At 41.5% G+C, this 20,482-nt stretch overlaps 1 long non-coding RNA gene and 11 other non-coding genes across 12 annotated transcripts in view; all 12 read right to left on the reverse strand.

Moving 5' to 3' along the window:
• Positions 1-1,261: 1,261 nt before the first annotated feature.
• Positions 1,262-1,339, reverse strand: LOC134485377 (small nucleolar RNA SNORD115). Its single transcript, XR_015656323.1, has one exon. It is a non-coding gene; the product is annotated as a small nucleolar RNA SNORD115 (small nucleolar RNA).
• A 1,757-nt stretch (positions 1,340-3,096) lies between these two features.
• Positions 3,097-3,174, reverse strand: LOC134485387 (small nucleolar RNA SNORD115). The gene has a single exon (XR_015656324.1). It is a non-coding gene; the product is annotated as a small nucleolar RNA SNORD115 (small nucleolar RNA).
• Positions 3,175-4,656: 1,482 nt separating this feature from the next.
• LOC134483375 (uncharacterized) overlaps positions 4,657-20,482 on the reverse strand; it is a 40,340-nt gene continuing 24,514 nt past the window's right edge. Inside the window, exons 2-3 of the long non-coding RNA XR_015655070.1 lie at positions 5,068-5,187; positions 4,657-4,694 (exon numbers count right to left, since the gene is read on the reverse strand). This is a non-coding gene — a long non-coding RNA (uncharacterized LOC134483375). The remainder of the gene's footprint in view (positions 4,695-5,067; positions 5,188-20,482) is intronic.
• On the reverse strand, positions 4,934-5,011 carry LOC120100249 (small nucleolar RNA SNORD115). Its single transcript, XR_015656325.1, has one exon. It is a non-coding gene; the product is annotated as a small nucleolar RNA SNORD115 (small nucleolar RNA).
• Positions 6,770-6,847, reverse strand: LOC148007405 (small nucleolar RNA SNORD115). Its single transcript, XR_015656438.1, has one exon. It is a non-coding gene; the product is annotated as a small nucleolar RNA SNORD115 (small nucleolar RNA).
• Positions 8,592-8,669, reverse strand: LOC148007406 (small nucleolar RNA SNORD115). Its single transcript, XR_015656330.1, has one exon. It is a non-coding gene; the product is annotated as a small nucleolar RNA SNORD115 (small nucleolar RNA).
• LOC148007407 (small nucleolar RNA SNORD115) lies at positions 10,429-10,506 on the reverse strand. Its single transcript, XR_015656334.1, has one exon. It is a non-coding gene; the product is annotated as a small nucleolar RNA SNORD115 (small nucleolar RNA).
• Positions 12,262-12,339, reverse strand: LOC148007408 (small nucleolar RNA SNORD115). Its single transcript, XR_015656190.1, has one exon. It is a non-coding gene; the product is annotated as a small nucleolar RNA SNORD115 (small nucleolar RNA).
• LOC148007409 (small nucleolar RNA SNORD115) lies at positions 14,085-14,162 on the reverse strand. The gene has a single exon (XR_015656192.1). It is a non-coding gene; the product is annotated as a small nucleolar RNA SNORD115 (small nucleolar RNA).
• Positions 15,908-15,985, reverse strand: LOC134485303 (small nucleolar RNA SNORD115). Its single transcript, XR_015656335.1, has one exon. It is a non-coding gene; the product is annotated as a small nucleolar RNA SNORD115 (small nucleolar RNA).
• Positions 17,740-17,817, reverse strand: LOC134485390 (small nucleolar RNA SNORD115). Its single transcript, XR_015656193.1, has one exon. It is a non-coding gene; the product is annotated as a small nucleolar RNA SNORD115 (small nucleolar RNA).
• LOC134485304 (small nucleolar RNA SNORD115) lies at positions 19,563-19,640 on the reverse strand. Its single transcript, XR_015656194.1, has one exon. It is a non-coding gene; the product is annotated as a small nucleolar RNA SNORD115 (small nucleolar RNA).

Genomic DNA, 20,482 nt, shown 5'->3' on the forward strand with positions numbered 1-20,482 from the left:
GGACAATACACGAACACTTACGTATACTTTAATCAAATTTTCATGAGACTTGTGCATTTCAGATTTTATGTGCTAGGCTATGTTCATTCCTCCCCATTTCCATACTGCATGGTAACAATCAGTTCCCACAGCTGGTAAGTGAATGCTGAAGAGAATCTGTTGCCCAGAGGAATGCAACAAGTATTTTGGCCATGAATCCCTGAGCGTTAGTACTCAGTGATTGCCATGTGAACAAACTGAGAATGTGACCAAAATTCGTGTTACTAGATCAGTTGGTGATTGCAAGTATCCCATTGATATATCGTTCCTCTGTCTCAAGAGCTCGAGAAACCATCTCCTTGATAGCATTTGTTTTCTGATGAATACTGATGTAAACTTTAGTAACATCAAGCATGAAGCAGTGTGATGACACATAGAAGAAAATTGGTAGCCAAAGCCACAATTACAACTTCAATCTACCCTACTGGCTAGGTTCCCAGTGGCCTGAGAGTTACGTGAAAAATTTTGCGAAGCTCTGTTCGGGGCAATAATTCTTGGAGTGTCTTTTGATGCAGAAAATTTATCGCCAATTTCTTCATCTCTAAACTAAAGTCTTATTCCTGGGTTCCCCTTGCCATTGGAAATCGATCTGTGTGCACCAGCTTGGATTTGTGATCCTGTGTGTGGACTGAAATTTCTCCAAATTCAAAAGGTATATTCATATTCCAGATCCCTCCATTTGTGTAGATAGTATCATCTAGGATGTCTTCCAAGAAATTCAATTTTATGGCTGTATGAACTACAGGTAGAAAGGAATTTCTCTACATTTTTAATAGTGCAGTTCAAAGGGACAAAACATACTGAGAAGTGAAATTCATTTCTGACTGGGATTGCATTATTTTTAATTAAGAAACCTTTGATGGGCTGAAATTATTGGTCAAAATACTGAGGAATATCTTATAGGAAGTTCAATCCATTAATCGTGATCATTTCACTCACCTGGGAATAGTGATCCACTGGACCGCTGGGGTGATGCCAGGTGACTGCAAGACATCAGAGCAGAGAGGGTATTGATGACAGGGTTGGTGTTGCAGACTTGCACACAAGCAGATTATGAGGTTAGGTGCTGGTTGGCAGGCAGTGTTTGCCAGCACACTTGCACTAAGATTGTCCAGGTTCCCGCAGATGGTATAGTGGACAAGGTCATCATAGCATCTCAGATGAGTCCCGCAAGTGGTCCTCAAAGAGACTAAGTAGTGCTTGTCACCCTGGCTCCCTGGTTGGGCCTCAGCGTAATCCTATTGAGCATGATTTTTATGTCATCATTCTGTTCTTGACTTTCTGTTGTCATCATTGACCCAGACACAGGCAGGACACAACTGTCAATAATGTAATTTCACCTGAACCATGGCTTACCTGGGCTGCCAACACTGCCTCAGAATTTGAATCCTCACTTGCAAGTGCAGAGGGTACAAGGGCACAGCGCTCTTGTGTGGATAAGGGTAGACCTAGCTTGAATTTGAAGACTGTCCTCTCTAAAAAGGAAAGAGCAAGATGTGAGGGCAATTGTATCCCTTCAGATCATACAATCATGTTAATTTTAAGGAGGCTGTTTAAGAAGTCTAATGTATGATGCCACTTAGCAGAATCACTCTTGCAACATCCACTTCCATGCTGACATTCCCAACACATGGAAAGTTACTTCCCTAAGCGATCAATAGGTCAATAGGTACCCAAAACCAAATCATTGATGAAGGGGATGACACATGCTCTTTGTCATATACACCGATCAAATCTTTCAATTGCTAAACATTGTCAGAAACCAAGGCAAAGGTGAATTTACCTGAGTAATATTGGGAGTACAATACACAAACAGTTACATATACTTTAATCAAATTTTCAAGAAACTTGTGCGTTTCAAATTTTATGTGCTAGTCTGTGTTCATTCTACCCCATTTCCATACTGCATGGTAACAATCAGTTCCCACAGCTGGTAAGTGAATGCTGAAGAGAATCAGTTGCCCAGAAGAAAGCAACAAGTATTTTGGCCATGAATCCCTGAGCGTTAGCACTCAGTGATTGCCATGTGATCAAACTGAGAATGTGACCAAAATTCCTGTGACTAGATCAGTTGGTGTTTGCAAGTATCCCATTGACATCACGTTCCTCTGTCCCAAGAGCTCCAGAAACCATCTTTTTGATAGCATTCGTTTTCTGATGAATACTGAAGTAAACTTTAGTATGATCAAGGATGAAGCAGTGTGAAGTCTCATGGAAGTGAATAGGTAGCCAAAGCCACACCTTCAACTTCAATCTCCCCTACTGGCTAGGTTCCCTGTGCCCTAGAGTTACATGAAAAATTTCGACAGGCTCTCTTTGGGGAATAATTCTTGGAGTGTCTTTTGATGCAGAAACTTTGTGGCCAATTTCTACATCTCTAAACTAAAGTCTTATTCCTGGGTTCCCCTTGCCATTGGAAATCGATCTCTGTGCACCAGCTTGGATTTGTGAGCATGTGTGTGGACTGAAATTTCTCGAAATTCAAAAGGTATATTCATATTCCATATCCCTCCATTTGTGTAGACAGTATCATCTAGGATCTCTCTCAAGAAATTCAATTTTATGGCTGTATGAACTACAGGTAGAAAGGAATTTCTCTACATTTTTAATAGTGCAGTTCAAAAGGACACAACATACTGAGAAGTGAAATTCATTTCTGACTGGTATTGCATTATTTTTAATTAAGAAACCTTTGATGGGCTGAAATTATTGGTCAAAATACTGAGGAATATCTTATAGGAAGTTCAATCCATTAATCGTGATCATTTCACTCACCTGGGAATAGTGATCCACTGGACCGCAGTGGTGATGCCAGGTGACTGTAACACATCAGAGCAGAGAGGGCAATGATGACAGGGTTGGTGTTGCAGACTTGCACACAAGCAGATCATGAGATTAGGTGCTAGTTGGAGGCAGTGTTTGCCAGCACAGTTGCACTAAGATTGTCCAGGTTCCCACAGAGGGAAAAGACCACAAGGTCATCAGAGCAGCTCAGATGAGTCCCGCAAGTGGTCCTCAAAGAGACTAAGTAGTGCTTGTAACCCTGGCTCCCTGGTTGGGCCTCAGCGTAATCCTATTGAGCATGATTTTTATGTCATCATTCTGTTCTTGACTTTCTGTTGTCATCATTGACCCAGACACAGGCAGGACACAACTGTCAATAATGTAATTTCACCTGCACCATGGCTTACCTGGGCTGCCAACACTGCCTCAGAATTTGAATCCTCACTTGCAAGTGCAGAGGGTACAAGGGCACAGCGCTCTTGTGTGGAATAAGGGTAGACCTAACTTGAATTTGAAGACTGTCCTCTCTAAAAAGGAAAGAGCAAGATGTGAGGGCAATTGTATCCCTTCAGTTCATACAATCATGTTAATTTTAAGGAGGCTGTTTAAGAAGTCTAATGTATGAGGCCACTTAGCAGAATCACTCTTGCAACATCCACTTCCATGCTGACATTCCCAACACATGGAAAGTTACTTCCCTAAGCGATCAATAGGTCAATAGGTACCCAAAACCAAATCATTGATGAAGGGGATGACACATGCTCTTTGTCATATACACCGATCAAATCTTTCAATTGCTAAACATTGTCAGAAACCAAGGCAAAGGTGAATTTACCTGAGTAATATTGGAAGGACAATACACGAACAGTTACGTATACTTTAATCAAATTTTCATGAGACTTGTGCATTTCAGATTTTATGTGCTAGGCTATGTTCATTCCTCCCCATTTCCATTCTGCATGGTAACAATCAGTTCCCACAGCTGGTAAGTGAATGCTGAAGAGAATCTGTTGCCCAGAGGAAAGCAACAAGTATTTTGGCCATGAATCCCTGAGCGTTAGCACTCAGTGATTGCCATGTGATCAAACTGAGAATGTGACCAAAATTCGTGTGACTAGATCAGTTGGTGTTTGCAAGTATCCCATTGACAACACGTTCCTCTGTCCCAAGAGCTCCAGAAATCATCTCCTTGATAGCATTTGTTTTCTGATGAATACTGAAGTAAACTTTAGTAACATCAAGAATGAAGCAGTGTGAAGACACATAGAAGGGTATAGGTACCCAAAGACACACCTTCAACTTCAATCTACCCTACTGGCTAGTTTCCCTGTGGCCTGAGAGTTATGTGAAAAATTTCGCGAAGCTCTCTTTGGGGCAATAATTCTTGGAGTTCTTTTGATGCAGAAAATTTATCGCCAATTTCTTCATCTCTAAACTAAAGTCTTATTCCTGGGTTCCCCTTGCCATTGGAAATCGATCTCTGTGCAACAGCTTGGATTTGTGAGCCTGTGTGTGGACTGAAATTTCTCCAAATTCAAAAGGTATATTCATATTCCAGATCCCTCCATTTGTGTAGATAGTATCATCTAGGATCTCTTCCAAGAAATTCAATTTTTTGACTGTATGAACTACAGGTAGAAAGGAATTTCTCTACATTTTTAATAGTGCAGTTCAAAGGGACAAAATATACTGTTTAGTGAAATTCATTTCTGACTTGTATTGCATTATTTTTAATTAGAAACCTTTGATCGGCTGAAATTATTGGTCAAAATACTGAGGAATATCTCATAAATACTCCAAATCATTAATCGTGATCATTTCACTCACCTGGGAATAGTGATCCACTGGACCGCTGGGGTGATGCCAGGTGACTGCAAGACATCAGAGCAGAGAGGGTAATGATGACAGGGTTGGTGTTGCAGACTTGCACACAAGCAGATTATGAGATTAGGTGCTGGTTGGCAGGCAGTGTTTGCCAGCACACTTGCACTAAGATTGTCCAGGTTCCCGCAGATGGTATAGTGGACAAGGTCATCATAGCATCTCAGATGAGTCCCGCAAGTGGTCCTCAAAGAGACAAAGTAGTGCTTGTCACCCTGGCTCCCTGGTTGGGCCTCAGCGTAATCCTATTGAGCATGATTTTTATGTCATCATTCTGTTCTTGACTTTCTGTTGTCATCATTGACCCAGACACAGGCAGGACACAACTGTCAATAATGTAATTTCACCTGAACCATGGCTTACCTGGGCTGCCAACACTGCCTCAGAATTTGAATCCTCACTTGCAAGTGCAGAGGATACAAGGGCACAGCGCTCTTGTGTAGAATAAGGGGAGACCTAGCTTGAATTTGAAAACTGTCCTCTCTAAAAAGGAAAGAACAAGATGTGAGGGCAATTGTATCCCTTCAGTTCATACAATCATGTTAATTTTAAGGAGGCTGTTTAAGAAGTCTAATGTATGATGCCACTTAGCAGCAACACTCTTGCAACATCCACTTCCATGCTGACATTCCCAACACATGGAAAGTTACTTCCCTAAGCGATCAATAGGTCAATAGGTACCGAAAACCAAATCATTGATGAAGGGGATGACACATGCTCTTTGTCATATACACCGATCAAATCTTTCAATTGCTAAACATTGTCAGAAACCAAGGCAAAGGTGAATTTACCTGAGTAATATTGGGAGTACAATACACAAACAGTTACATATACTTTAATCAAATTTTCAAGAAACTTGTGCGTTTCAAATTTTATGTGCTAGTCTGTGTTCATTCTACCCCATTTCCATACTGCATGGTAACAATCAGTTCCCACAGCTGGTAAGTGAATGCTGAAGAGAATCAGTTGCCCAGAAGAAAGCAACAAGTATTTTGGCCATGAATCCCTGAGCGTTAGCACTCAGTGATTGCCATGTGATCAAACTGAGAATGTGACCAAAATTCCTGTGACTAGATCAGTTGGTGTTTGCAAGTATCCCATTGACATCACGTTCCTCTGTCCCAAGAGCTCCAGAAACCATCTTTTTGATAGCATTCGTTTTCTGATGAATACTGAAGTAAACTTTAGTATGATCAAGGATGAAGCAGTGTGAAGTCTCATTGAAGTGAATAGGTAGCCAAAGCCACACCTTCAACTTCAATCTCCCCTACTGGCTAGCTTCCCTGTGCCCTAGAGTTACATGAAAAATTTCGACAGGCTCTCTTTGGGGAATAATTCTTGGAGTGTCTTTTGATGCAGAAACTTTGTGGCCAATTTCTACATCTCTAAACTAAAGTCTTATACCTGGGTTCCCCTTGCCATTGGAAATCGATCTCTGTGCACCAGCTTGGATTTGTGAGCATGTGTGTGGACTGAAATTTCTCGAAATTCAAAAGGTATATTCATATTCCATATCCCTCCATTTGTGTAGACAGTATCATCTAGGATCTCTCTCAAGAAATTCAATTTTATGGCTGTATGAACTACAGGTAGAAAGGAATTTCTCTACATTTTTAATAGTGCAGTTCAAAAGGACAAAACATACTGAGAAGTGAAATTCATTTCTAACTGGTATTGCATTATTTTTAATTAAGAAACCTTTGATGGGCTGAAATTATTGGTCAAAATACTGAGGAATATCTTATAGGAAGATCAATCCATTAATCGTGATCATTTCACTCACCTGGGAATAGTGATCCACTGGACCTCAGGGGTGATGCCAGGTGACTGTAAGACATCAGAGCAGAGAGGGCAATGATGACAGGGTTGGTGTTGCAGACTTGCACACAAGCAGATCATGAGATTAGGTGCTAGTTGGAGGCAGTGTTTGCCAGCACAGTTGCACTAAGATTGTCCAGGTTCCCACAGAGGGAAAAGAGCACAAGGTCATCAGAGCAGCTCAGATGAGTCCCGCAAGTGGTCCTTAAAGAGACTAAGTAGTGCTTGTAACCCTGGCTCCCTGGTTGGGCCTCAGCGTAATCCTATTGAGCATGATTTTTATGTCATCATTCTGTTCTTGATTTTCTGTTGTCATCATTGACCCAGACACAGGCAGGACACAACTGTCAATAATGTAATTTCACCTGCACCATGGCTTACCTGGGCTGCCAACACTGCCTCAGAATTTGAATCCTCACTTGCAAGTGCAGAGGGTACAAGGGCACAGCGCTCTTGTGTGGAATAAGGGTAGATCTAGCTTGAATTTGAAGACTGTCCTCTCTAAAAAGGAAAGAGCAAGATGTGAGGGCAATTGTATCCCTTCAGTTCATACAATCATGTTAATTTTAAGGAGACTGTTTAAGAAGTCTAATGTATGATGCCACTTAGCAGCATCACTCTTGCAACATCCACTTCCATGCTGACATTCCCAACACATGGAAAGTTACTTCCCTAAGCGATCAATAGGTCAATAGGTACCCAAAACCAAATCATTGATGAAGGGGATGACACATGCTCTTTGCCATATACAACGATCAAATCTTTCAATTGCTAAACTTTGTCAGAAACCAAGGCAAAGGTGAATTTACCTGAGTAATATTGGAAGGACAACATGAACAGTTACATATACTTTAATCAAATTTTCATGAGACTTGTGCATTTCAGACTTTATGTGCTAGTCTATGTTCATTCCTCCCCATTTCCATACTGCATGGTTACAATCAGTTCCCACAGCTGGTAAGTGAATGCTGAAGAGAATCTGTTGCCCAGAAGAAAGCAACAAGTATTTTGGCCATGAATCCCTGAGCGTTAGCACTCAGTGATTGCCATGTGATGAAACTCAGAATGTGACCAAAATTCGTGTGACTAGATCAGTTGGTGTTTGCAAGTATCCCATTGACATCACGTTCCTCTGTCCCAAGAGCTCCAGAAACCATCTCCTTGATAGCATTTGCTTTCTGATGAATACTGAAGTAAATTTTAGTATGATCAAGAATGAAGCTGTGTGATGACACATAGAAGGGAATTGGTAGCCAAAGCCACACCTTCAACTTCAATCTACCCTACTGGCTAGGTTCCCTGTGGCCTGAGAGTTTCGTGAAAAATTTCACGAAGCTCTCTTTGGGAGAATAATTCTTGGAGTGTCTTTTGATGCAGAAACTTTGTCGCAAATTTCTACATCTCTAAACTATAGTCTTATTCCTGGGTTCCCCTTGCCATTGGAAATCGATCTCTGTGCACCAGCTTGGATTTGTGAGCATGTGTGTGGACTGAAATTTCTCCAAATTCAAAGGTATATTCATATTCCAGATCCCTCCATTTGTGTAGATAGTATCATCTAGGATCTCTTCCAAGAAATTCAATTTTATGACTGTATGAACTACAGGTAGAAAGGAATTTCTCTACATTTTTAATAGTGCAGTTCAAAGGGACAAAACATTCTGAGAAGTGAAATTCATTTCTGACTGGGATTGCATTATTTTTAATTAGAAACCTTTGATGGGCTGTAATTATTGGTCAAAATACTGAGGAATATGTTATAGGAAGTTCAATCCATTAATCGTGATCATTTCACTCACCTGGGAATAGTGATCCACTGGACCGCAGGAGTGATGCCAGGTGACTGCAAGACATCAGAGCAGAGAGGGTAATGATGACAGGGTTGGTGTTGCAGACTTGCACACAAGCAGATTACGAGATTAGGTGCTAGTTGGCAGGCAGTGTTTGCCAGCACAGTTCCAGGTTCCCACAGAGGGAAAAGAGCACAAGGTCATCAGAGCAGCTCAGATGAGTCCCGCAAGTGGTCCTCAAAGAGACTAAGTAGTGCTTGTTACCCTGGCTCCCTGGTTGGGCCTCAGCGTAATCCTATTGAGCATGATTTTTATGTCATCATTCTGTTCTTGACTTTCTGTTGTCATCATTGACCCAGACACAGGCAGGACACAACTGTCAATAATGTAATTTCACCTGCACCATGGCTTACCTGGGCTGCCAACACTGCCTCAGAATTTGAATCCTCACTTGCAAGTGCAGAGAGTACAAGGGCACAGCGCTCTTGTGTGGATAAGGGTAGACCTAGCTTGAATTTGAAGACTGTCCTCTCTAAAAAGGAAAGAGCAAGATGTGAGGGCAATTGTATCCCTTCAGATCATACAATCATGTTAATTTTAAGGAGGCTGTTTAAGAAGTCTAATGTATGATGCCACTTAGCAGAATCACTCTTGCAACATCCACTTCCATGCTGACATTCCCAACACATGGAAAGATACTTCCCTAAGCGATCAATAGGTCAATAGGTACCCAATACCAAATCATTGATGAACGGGATGACACATGCTCTTTGTCATATACACCGATCAAATCTTTCAATTGCTAAACATTGTCAGAAACCAAGGCAAAGGTGAATTTACCTGAGTAATATTGGAAGGACAATACACGAACAGTTACGTATACTTTAATCAAATTTTCATGAGACTTGTGCATTTCAGATTTTATGTGCTAGGCTATGTTCATTCCTCCCCATTTCCATACTGCATGGTAACAATCAGTTCCCACAGCTGGTAAGTGAATGCTGAAGAGAATCTGTTGCCCAGAAGAAAGCAACAAGTGTTTTGGCCATGAATCCCTGAGCGTTAGCACTCAGTGATTGCCATGTGATGAAACTTAGAATGTGACCAAAATTCGTGTGACTAGATCCGTTGGTGTTTGCAAGTATCCCAGTGACATCACGTTCCTCTGTCCCATTAGCTCCAGAAACCATCTCCTTGATAGCATTTGTTTTCTGATGAATACTGAAGTAAATTTTAGTAAGATCAAGAATGAAGCTGTGTGATGACACATAGAACGGAATTGGTAGCCAAAGCCACACCTTCAACTTCAATCTCCCCTACTGGCTAGGTTCCCTGTGGCCTGAGAGTTTCGTGAAAAATTTCGACAGGCTCTCTTTGGGGGAATAATTCTTGGAGTGTCCTTTGATGCAGAAACTTTGTTGCCAATTTCTACATCTCAAAACTAAAGTCTTATTCCTGGGTTCCCCTTGCCATTGGAAATCGATCTCTGTGCACCAGCTTGGATTTGTGAGCATGTGTGTGGACTGAAATTTCTCGAAATTCAAAAGGTATATTCATATTCCATATCCCTCCATTTCTGTAGACAATATCTTCTAGGATCTCTCTCAAGAAATTCAATTTTATGGCTGTATGAAGTACAGGTATAAAGGAATTTCTCTACATTTTTAATAGTACAGTTCAAAGGGAAAGAACATACTTAGAGGTGCAATTCATTTCTGACTGATATTGCTTTATTTTTAATTAGAAACCATTGATGGGCTGAAATTATTGGTCAAAATACTGAGGAATATCTTATAGGAAGTTCAATCCATTAATCGTGATCATTTCACTCACCTGGGAATAGTGATCCACTGGACCGCAGGGGTGATGCCAGGTGACTGCAAGACATCAGAGCAGAGAGGGTAATGATGACAGGGTTGGTGTTGCAGACTTGCACACAAGCAGATTATGTGATTAGGTGCTAGTTGGCAGGCACTGTTTGCCAGCACACATGCGCTAAGATTGTCCAGGTTACCACAGAAGGAAAAGAGCACAAGATCATCAGAGCAGCTCAGATGAGTCCCGTAAGAGGTCCTCAAAGAGACTAAGTAGTGCTTGTAACCCTGGCTCCCTGGTTGGGCCTCAGCGTAATCCTATTGAGCATGATTTTTATGTCATCATTCTGTTCTTGACTTTCTGTTGTCATCATTGACCCAGACACAGGCAGGACACAACTGTTAATAATGTAATTTACCTGCACCATGTCTTACCTGGGCTGCCAACACTGCCTCAGAATTTGAATCCTCACTTGCAAGTGCAGAGGGTACATGGGCCCAGCGCTCTTGTGTGGAATAAGGGTAGACCTAGCTTGAATTTGAAGACTGTCCTCTCTAAAAAGGAAAGAGCAAGATGTGAGGGCAATTGTATCCCTTCAGTTCATACAATCATGTTAATTTTAAGGAGGCTGTTTAAGAAGTCTAATGTATGATGCCACTTAGCAGAATCACTCTTGCAACATCCACTTCCATACTGACATTCCCAACACATGGAAAGTTACTTCCCTAAGCGATCAATAGGTCAATAGGTACCCAAAACCAAATCATTGATGAAGGGGATGACACATGCTCTTTGTCATATACACCGATCAAATCTTTCAATTGCTAAACATTGTCAGAAACCAAGGCAAAGGAAAATTTACCTGAGTAATATTGGAAGGACAACATGAACAGTTACATATACTTTAATCAAATTTTCATGAGACTTGTGCATTTCAGACTTTATGTGCTAGTCTATGTTCATTCCTCCCCATTTCCATACTGCATGGTTACAATCAGTTCCCACAGCTGGTAAGTGAATGCTGAAGAGAATCTGTTGCCCAGAAGAAAGCAACAATATTTTGGCCATGAATCCCTGATTGTTAGCACTCAGTGATTGCCATGTGATGAAACACAGAATGTGACCAAAATTGGTGTGACTAGATCAGTTGGTGTTTGCAAGTATCCCATTGACATCACGTTCCTCTGTCCCAAGAGCTCCAGAAACCATCTCCTTGATAGCATTTGTTTTCTGATGAATACTGATGGAAACTTTAGTAAGATCAAGGATGAAGCAGTGTGATGACTCCTGGAAGTGAATAGGTAGCCAAAGCCACACCTGCAACTTCAATGTCCCCTACTGGCTAGGTTCCCTGTGGCCTGAGAGTTATGTGAAAAATTTCGCCAAGCTCTCTTTGGGGGAATAATTCTTGGAGTGTCTTTTGATGCAGAAACTTTGTCGCCAATTTCTACATCTCTAAACTATAGTCTTATTCCAGGGTTCCCCTTGCCATTGGAAATCGATCTCTGTGCACCAGCTTTGATTTGTGAGCCTGTGTGTGGACTGAAATTTCTCCAAATTCAAAGGTATATTCATATTCCAGATCTCTCCATTTGTGTAGATAGTATCATCTAGGAACTCTTCCAAGAAATTCAATTTTATGACTGTATGAACTACAGGTAGAAAGGAATTTCTCTACATTTTTAATAGTGCAGTTCAAAGGGACAAAACATACTGAGAAGTGAAATTCATTTCTGACTGGGGTTGCATTATTTTTAATTAGAAACCTTTGATGGGCTGTAATTATTGGTCAAAATACTGAGGAATATCTTATAGGAAGTTCAATACATTAATCGTGATCATGTCACTCACCTGGGAATAGTGATCCACTGGACCGCAGGGGTGATGCCAGGTGACTGCAAGACATCAGAACAGAGAGGGTAATGATGACGGGGTTGGTGTTGCAGACTTGCACACAAGCAGATTACGAGACTAGGTGCTAATTGGCAGGCAGTGTTTGCCAGCACAGTTGCACTAAGATTGTCCAGGTTCCCACAGAGGGAAAAGAGCACAAGGTCATCAGAGCAGCTCAGATGAGTCCCGCAAGTGGTCCTCAAAGAGACTAAGTAGTGCTTGTAAACCTGGCTCCCTGGTTGGGCCTCAGCGTAATCCTATTGAGCATGATTTTTATGTCATCATTCTGTTCTTGACTTAATGTTGTCATCATTGACCCAGACACAGGCAGGACACAACTGTCAATAATGTAATTTCACCTGCACCATGGCGTACCTGGGCTGCCAACACTGCCTCAGAATTTGAATCCTCACTTGCAAGTGCAGAGGGTACAAGGGCACAGCGCTCTTGTGTGGAATAAGGGTAGACCTAACTTGAATTTGAAGACTGTCCTCTCTAAAAAAAAAGAGCAAGATGTGAGGGCAATTGTATCCCTTCAGTTCATACAATCATGTTAATTTTAAGGAGGCTGTTTAAGAAGTCTAATGTATGATGCCACTTAGCAGAATCACTCTTGCAACATCCACTTCCATGCTGACATTCCCAACACATGGAAAGTTACTTCCCTAAGCGATCAATAGGTCAATAGGTACCCAAAACCAAACCATTGAGGAAGGGGATGACACATGCTCTTTGTCATATACACCGATCAAATCTTTCAATTGCTAAACATTGTCAGAAACGAAGGCAAGGGGGAATTTACCTGAGTAATATTGGAAGGACAATACACGAACAGTTACGTATACTTTAATCAAATTTTCATGAGACTTGTGCATTTCAGATTTTATGTGCTAGGCTATGTTCATTCCTCCCCATTTCCATACTGCATGGTAACAACCAGTTCCCACAGCTGGTAAGTGAATGCTGAAGAGAATCTGTTGCCCAGAAGAAAGCAACAAGTGTTTTGGCCATGAATCCCTGAGCGTTAGCACTCAGTGATTGCCATGTGATGAAACTAAGAATGTGACCAAAATTCGTGTGACTAGATCAGTTGTGTTTGCAAGTATCCCATTGACATCACGTTCCTCTGTCCCAAGAGCTCCAGAAATCATCTCCTTGATAGCATTTGTTTTCTGATGAATACTGAAGTAAATTTTAGTTAGATCAAGAATGAAGCTGTGTGATGACACATAGAAGGGAATTGGTAGCCAAAGCCACACCTTCAACTTCAATCTACCCTACTGGCTAGGTTCCGTGTGGCCTGAGCTTTTCGTGAAAAATTTCGCGAAGCTCTCTTTGGGGCAATAATTTTTGGATTGTCTTTTGATGCAGAAAATTTATCGCCAATTTCTTCATCTCTAAACTAAAGTCTTATTCCTGGGTTCCCCTTGCCATTGGAAATCCATCTCTGTGCACGAGCTTTGATTTGTGAGCCTGTGTGTGCAGTGAAATTTCTCCAAATTCAAAAGGTATATTCATATTCCAGATCCCTCCATTTGTGTAGATAGTATCATCTAGGATCTCTTCCAAGATATTCAATTTTATGACTGTATGAACTACAGGTAGAAAGGAATTTCTCTACATTTTTAATAGTGCAGTTCAAAGGGACAAAACATACTGAGAAGTGAAATTCATTTCTGACTGGGATTGCATTATTTTTAATTAGAAACCTTTGATGGGCTGTAATTATTGGTCAAAATACTGAGGAATATGTTATAGGAAGTTCAATCCATTAATCGTGATCATTTCACTCACCTGGGAATAGTGATCCACTGGACCGCAGGAGTGATGCCAGGTGACTGCAAGACATCAGAGCAGAGAGGGTAATGATGACAGGGTTGGTGTTGCAGACTTGCACACAAGCAGATTATGAGATTAGGTGCTAGTTGGCAGGCAGTGTTTGCCAGCACAGTTCCAGGTTCCCACAGAGGGAAAAGAGCACAAGGTCATCAGAGCAGCTCAGATGAGTCCCGCAAGTGGTCCTCAAAGAGACTAAGTAGTGCTTGTAAACCTGGCTCCCTGGTTGGGCCTCAGCGTAATCCTATTGAGCATGATTTTTATGTCATCATTCTGTTCTTGACTTAATGTTGTCATCATTGACCCAGACACAGGCAGGACACAACTGTCAATAATGTAATTTCACCTGCACCATGGCGTACCTGGGCTGCCAACACTGCCTCAGAATTTGAATCCTCACTTGCAAGTGCAGAGGGTACAAGGGCACAGCGCTCTTGTGTGGAATAAGGGTAGACCTAACTTGAATTTGAAGACTGTCCTCTCTAAAAAAAAAGAGCAAGATGTGAGGGCAATTGTATCCCTTCAGTTCATACAATCATGTTAATTTTAAGGAGGCTGTTTAAGAAGTCTAATGTATGATGCCACTTAGCAGAATCACTCTTGCAACATCCACTTCCATGCTGACATTCCCAACACATGGAAAGTTACTTCCCTAAGCGATCAATAGGTCAATAGGTACCCAAAACCAAACCATTGAGGAAGGGGATGACACATGCTCTTTGTCATATACACCGATCAAATCTTTCAATTGCTAAACATTGTCAGAAACGAAGGCAAGGGGGAATTTACCTGAGTAATATTGGAAGGACAATACACGAACAGTTACGTATACTTTAATCAAATTTTCATGAGACTTGTGCATTTCAGATTTTATGTGCTAGGCTATGTTCATTCCTCCCCATTTCCATACTGCATGGTAACAACCAGTTCCCACAGCTGGTAAGTGAATGCTGAAGAGAATCTGTTGCCCAGAAGAAAGCAACAAGTGTTTTGGCCTTGAATCCCTGAGCGTTAGCACTCAGTGGTTGCCATGTGATGAAACTAAGAATGTGACCAATATTCGTGTGACTAGATCAGTTGTGTTTGCAAGTATCCCATTGACATCACGTTCCTCTGTCCCAAGAGCTCCAGAAATCATCTCCTTGATAGCATTTGTTTTCTGATGAATACTGAAGTAAATTTTAGTTAGATCAAGAATGAAGCTGTGTGATGACACATAGAAGGGAATTGGTAGCCAAAGCCACACCTTCAACTTCAATCTACCCTACTGGCTAGGTTCCGTGTGGCCTGAGCTTTTCGTGAAAAATTTCGCGAAGCTCTCTTTGGGGCAATAATTTTTGGATTGTCTTTTGATGCAGAAAATTTATCGCCAATTTCTTCATCTCTAAACTAAAGTCTTATTCCTGGGTTCCCCTTGCCATTGGAAATCCATCTCTGTGCACGAGCTTTGATTTGTGAGCCTGTGTGTGCAGTGAAATTTCTCCAAATTCAAAAGGTATATTCATATTCCAGATCCCTCCATTTGTGTAGATAGTATCATCTAGGATCTCTTCCAAGATATTCAATTTTATGACTGTATGAACTACAGGTAGAAAGGAATTTCTCTACATTTTTAATAGTGCAGTTCAAAGGGACAAAACATACTGAGAAGTGAAATTCATTTCTGACTGGGATTGCATTATTTTTAATTAGAAACCTTTGATGGGCTGTAATTATTGGTCAAAATACTGAGGAATATGTTATAGGAAGTTCAATCCATTAATCGTGATCATTTCACTCACCTGGGAATAGTGATCCACTGGACCGCAGGAGTGATGCCAGGTGACTGCAAGACATCAGAGCAGAGAGGGTAATGATGACAGGGTTGGTGTTGCAGACTTGCACACAAGCAGATTATGAGATTAGGTGCTAGTTGGCAGGCAGTGTTTGCCAGCACAGTTCCAGGTTCCCACAGAGGGAAAAGAGCACAAGGTCATCAGAGCAGCTCAGATGAGTCCCGCAAGTGGTCCTCAAAGAGACTAAGTAGTGCTTGTTACCCTGGCTCCCTGGTTGGGCCTCAGCGTAATCCTATTGAGCATGATTTTTATGTCATCATTCTGTTCTTGACTTTCTGTTGTCATCATTGACCCAGACACAGGCAGGACACAACTGTCAATAATGTAATTTCACCTGCACCATGGCTTACCTGGGCTGCCAACACTGCCTCAGAATTTGAATCCTCACTTGCAAGTGCAGAGGGTACAAGGGCACAGCGCTCTTGTGTGGAATAAGGGTAGACCTAGCTTGAATTTGAAGACTGTCCTCTCTAAAAAGGAAAGAGCAAGATGTGAGGGCAATTGTATCCCTTCAGTTCATACAATCATGTTAATTTTAAGGAGGCTGTTTAAGAAGTCTAATGTATGATGCCACTTAGCAGAATCACTCTTGCAACATCCACTTCCATGCTGACATTCCCAACACATGGAAAGTTACTTCCCTAAGCAATCAATAGGTCAATAGGTACCCAAAACCAAATCATTGATGAAGGGGATGACACATGCTCTTTGCCATATACACCGATCAAATCTTTCAATTGCTAAACATTGTCAGAAACCAAGGCAAAGGTGAATTTACCTGAGTAATATTGGAAGGACAACATGAACAGTTACATATACTTTAATCAAATTTTCATGAGACTTGTGCATTTCAGACTTTATGTGCTAGTCTATGTTCATTCCTCCCCATTTCCATCTTGCATGGTTACAATCAGTTCCCACAGCTGGTAAGTGAATGCTGAAGAGAATCTGTTGCCCAGAAGAAAGCAACAAGTATTTTGGCCAAGAATCCCTGAGCGTTAGCACTCAGTGATTGCCATGTGATCAAACTGAGAATGTGACCAAAATTCGTGTGACTAGATCAGTTGGTGTTTGCAAGTATCCCATTGACATCACGTTCCTCTGTCCCAAGAGCTCCAGAAACCATCTCCTTGATAGCATTTGCTTTCTGATGAATACTGAAATTTTAGTATGATCAAGAATGAAGCTGTGTGATGACACATAGAAGGGAATTGGTAGCCAAAGCCACACCTTCAACTTCAATCTACCCTACTGGCTAGGTTCCCTGTGGCCTGAGAGTTTCGTGAAAAATTTCACGAAGCTCTCTTTGGGAAATAATTCTTGGAGTGTCTTTTGATGCAGAAACTTTGTCGCCAATTTCTTCATCTCTAAACTAAAGTCTTATTCCTGGGTTCCCCTTGCCATTGGAAATCCATCTCTGTGCACCAGCTTTGATTTGTGAGCCTGTGTGTGGACTGAAATGTCTCCAAATTCAAAAGGTATATTCATATTCCAGATCCCTCGATTTGTGTAGATAGTATCATCTAGGATCTCTTCCAAGATATTCAATTTTATGGCTGTATGAACTACATGTAGAAAGGAATTTCTCTACATTTTTAATAGTGCAGTTCAAAGGGACAAAACATACTGAGAAGTGCAATTCATTTCTGACTGGGATTGCATTATTTTTAATTAAGAAACCTATGATGGGCTGAAATTATTGGTCAAAATACGGAGGAATATCTTATAAGAAGTTCAATACATTAATCGTGATCTTTTCACTCACCTGGGAATAGTGATCCACTGGACCACAGGGGTGATGCCGGGTGACTGCAAGACATCAGAGCAGAGAGGGTAATGATGACAGGGTTGGTGTTGCAGACTTGCACACAAGCAGATTATGAGATTAGGTGCTAGTTGGCAGGCAGTGTTTGCCAGCACAGTTGCACTAAGATTGTCCAGGTTCCCACAGAGGGAAAAGAGCACAAGGTCATCAGAGCAGCTCAGATGAGTCCCGCAAGTGGTCCTCAAAGAGACTAAGTAGTGCTTGTAAACCTGGCTCCCTGGTTGGGCCTCAGCGTAATCCTATTGAGCATGATTTTTATGTCATCATTCTGTTCTTGACTTAATGTTGTCATCATTGACCCAGACACAGGCAGGACACAACTGTCAATAATGTAATTTCACCTGCACCATGGCGTACCTGGGCTGCCAACACTGCCTCAGAATTAGAATCCTCACTTGCAAGTGCAGAGGGTACAAGGGCACAGCGCTCTTGTGTGGAATAAGGGTAGACCTAACTTGAATTTGAAGACTGTCCTCTCTAAAAAAAAAGAGCAAGATGTGAGGGCAATTGTATCCCTTCAGTTCATACAATCATATTAATTTTAAGGAGGCTGTTTAAGAAGTCTAATGTATGAGGCCACTTAGCAGAATCCCTCTTGCAACATCCACTTCCATGCTGACATTCCCAACACATGGAAAGTTACTTCCCTAAGCGATCAATAGGTCAATAGGTACCCAAAACCAAACCATTGAGGAAGGGGATGACACATGCTCTTTGTCATATACACCGATCAAATCTTTCAATTGCTAAACATTGTCAGAAACGAAGGCAAGGGGGAATTTACCTGAGTAATATTGGAAGGACAATACACGAACAGTTACGTATACTTTAATCAAATTTTCATGAGACTTGTGCATTTCAGATTTTATGTGCTAGGCTATGTTCATTCCTCCCCATTTCCATACTGCATGGTAACAACCAGTTCCCACAGCTGGTAAGTGAATGCTGAAGAGAATCTGTTGCCCAGAAGAAAGCAACAAGTGTTTTGGCCATGAATCCCTGAGCGTTAGCACTCAGTGATTGCCATGTGATGAAACTAAGAATGTGACCAAAATTCGTGTGACTAGATCAGTTGTGTTTGCAAGTATCCCATTGACATCACGTTCCTCTGTCCCAAGAGCTCCAGAAATCATCTCCTTGATAGCATTTGTTTTCTGATGAATACTGAAGTAAATTTTAGTAAGATCAAGAATGAAGCTGTGTGATGACACATAGAAGGGAATTGGTAGCCAAAGCCACACCTTCAACTTCAATCTACCCTACTGGCTAGGTTCCGTGTGGCCTGAGCTTTTCGTGAAAAATTTCGCGAAGCTCTCTTTGGGGCAATAATTTTTGGATTGTCTTTTGATGCAGAAAATTTATCGCCAATTTCTTCATCTCTAAACTAAAGTCTTATTCCTGGGTTCCCCTTGCCATTGGAAATCCATCTCTGTGCACGAGCTTTGATTTGTGAGCCTGTGTGTGCAGTGAAATTTCTCCAAATTCAAAAGGTATATTCATATTCCAGATCCCTCCATTTGTGTAGATAGTATCATCTAGGATCTCTTCCAAGATATTCAATTTTATGACTGTATGAACTACAGGTAGAAAGGAATTTCTCTACATTTTTAATAGTGCAGTTCAAAGGGACAAAACATACTGAGAAGTGAAATTCATTTCTGACTGGGATTGCATTATTTTTAATTAGAAACCTTTGATGGGCTGTAATTATTGGTCAAAATACTGAGGAATATGTTATAGGAAGTTCAATCCATTAATCGTGATCATTTCACTCACCTGGGAATAGTGATCCACTGGACCGCAGGAGTGATGCCAGGTGACTGCAAGACATCAGAGCAGAGAGGGTAATGATGACAGGGTTGGTGTTGCAGACTTGCACACAAGCAGATTATGAGATTAGGTGCTAGTTGGCAGGCAGTGTTTGCCAGCACAGTTCCAGGTTCCCACAGAGGGAAAAGAGCACAAGGTCATCAGAGCAGCTCAGATGAGTCCCGCAAGTGGTCCTCAAAGAGACTAAGTAGTGCTTGTAAACCTGGCTCCCTGGTTGGGCCTCAGCGTAATCCTATTGAGCATGATTTTTATGTCATCATTCTGTTCTTGACTTAATGTTGTCATCATTGACCCAGACACAGGCAGGACACAACTGTCAATAATGTAATTTCACCTGCACCATGGCGTACCTGGGCTGCCAACACTGCCTCAGAATTTGAATCCTCACTTGCAAGTGCAGAGGGTACAAGGGCACAGCGCTCTTGTGTGGAATAAGGGTAGACCTAACTTGAATTTGAAGACTGTCCTCTCTAAAAAAAAAGAGCAAGATGTGAGGGCAATTGTATCCCTTCAGTTCATACAATCATGTTAATTTTAAGGAGGCTGTTTAAGAAGTCTAATGTATGATGCCACTTAGCAGAATCACTCTTGCAACATCCACTTCCATGCTGACCTTCCCAACACATGGAAAGTTACTTCCCTAAGCGATCAATAGGTCAATAGGTACCCAAAACCAAACCATTGAGGAAGGGGATGACACATGCTCTTTGTCATATACACCGATCAAATCTTTCAATTGCTAAACATTGTCAGAAACGAAGGCAAGGGGGAATTTACCTGAGTAATATTGGAAGGACAATACACGAACAGTTACGTATACTTTAATCAAATTTTCATGAGACTTGTGCATTTCAGATTTTATGTGCTAGGCTATGTTCATTCCTCCCCATTACCATACTGCATGGTAACAACCAGTTCCCACAGCTGGTAAGTGAATGCTGAAGAGAATCTGTTGCCCAGAAGAAAGCAACAAGTGTTTTGGCCATGAATCCCTGAGCGTTAGCACTCAGTGATTGCCATGTGATGAAACTAAGAATGTGACCAAAATTCGTGTGACTAGATCAGTTGTGTTTGCAAGTATCCCATTGACATCACGTTCCTCTGTCCCAAGAGCTCCAGAAATCATCTCCTTGATA

Source organism: Rattus norvegicus, chromosome 1 (genome assembly GCF_021556685.1).
Source record: "Rattus norvegicus strain SHRSP/BbbUtx chromosome 1, alternate assembly SHRSP_T2T, whole genome shotgun sequence".
Lineage (NCBI taxonomy): Eukaryota > Metazoa > Chordata > Mammalia > Rodentia > Muridae > Rattus > Rattus norvegicus.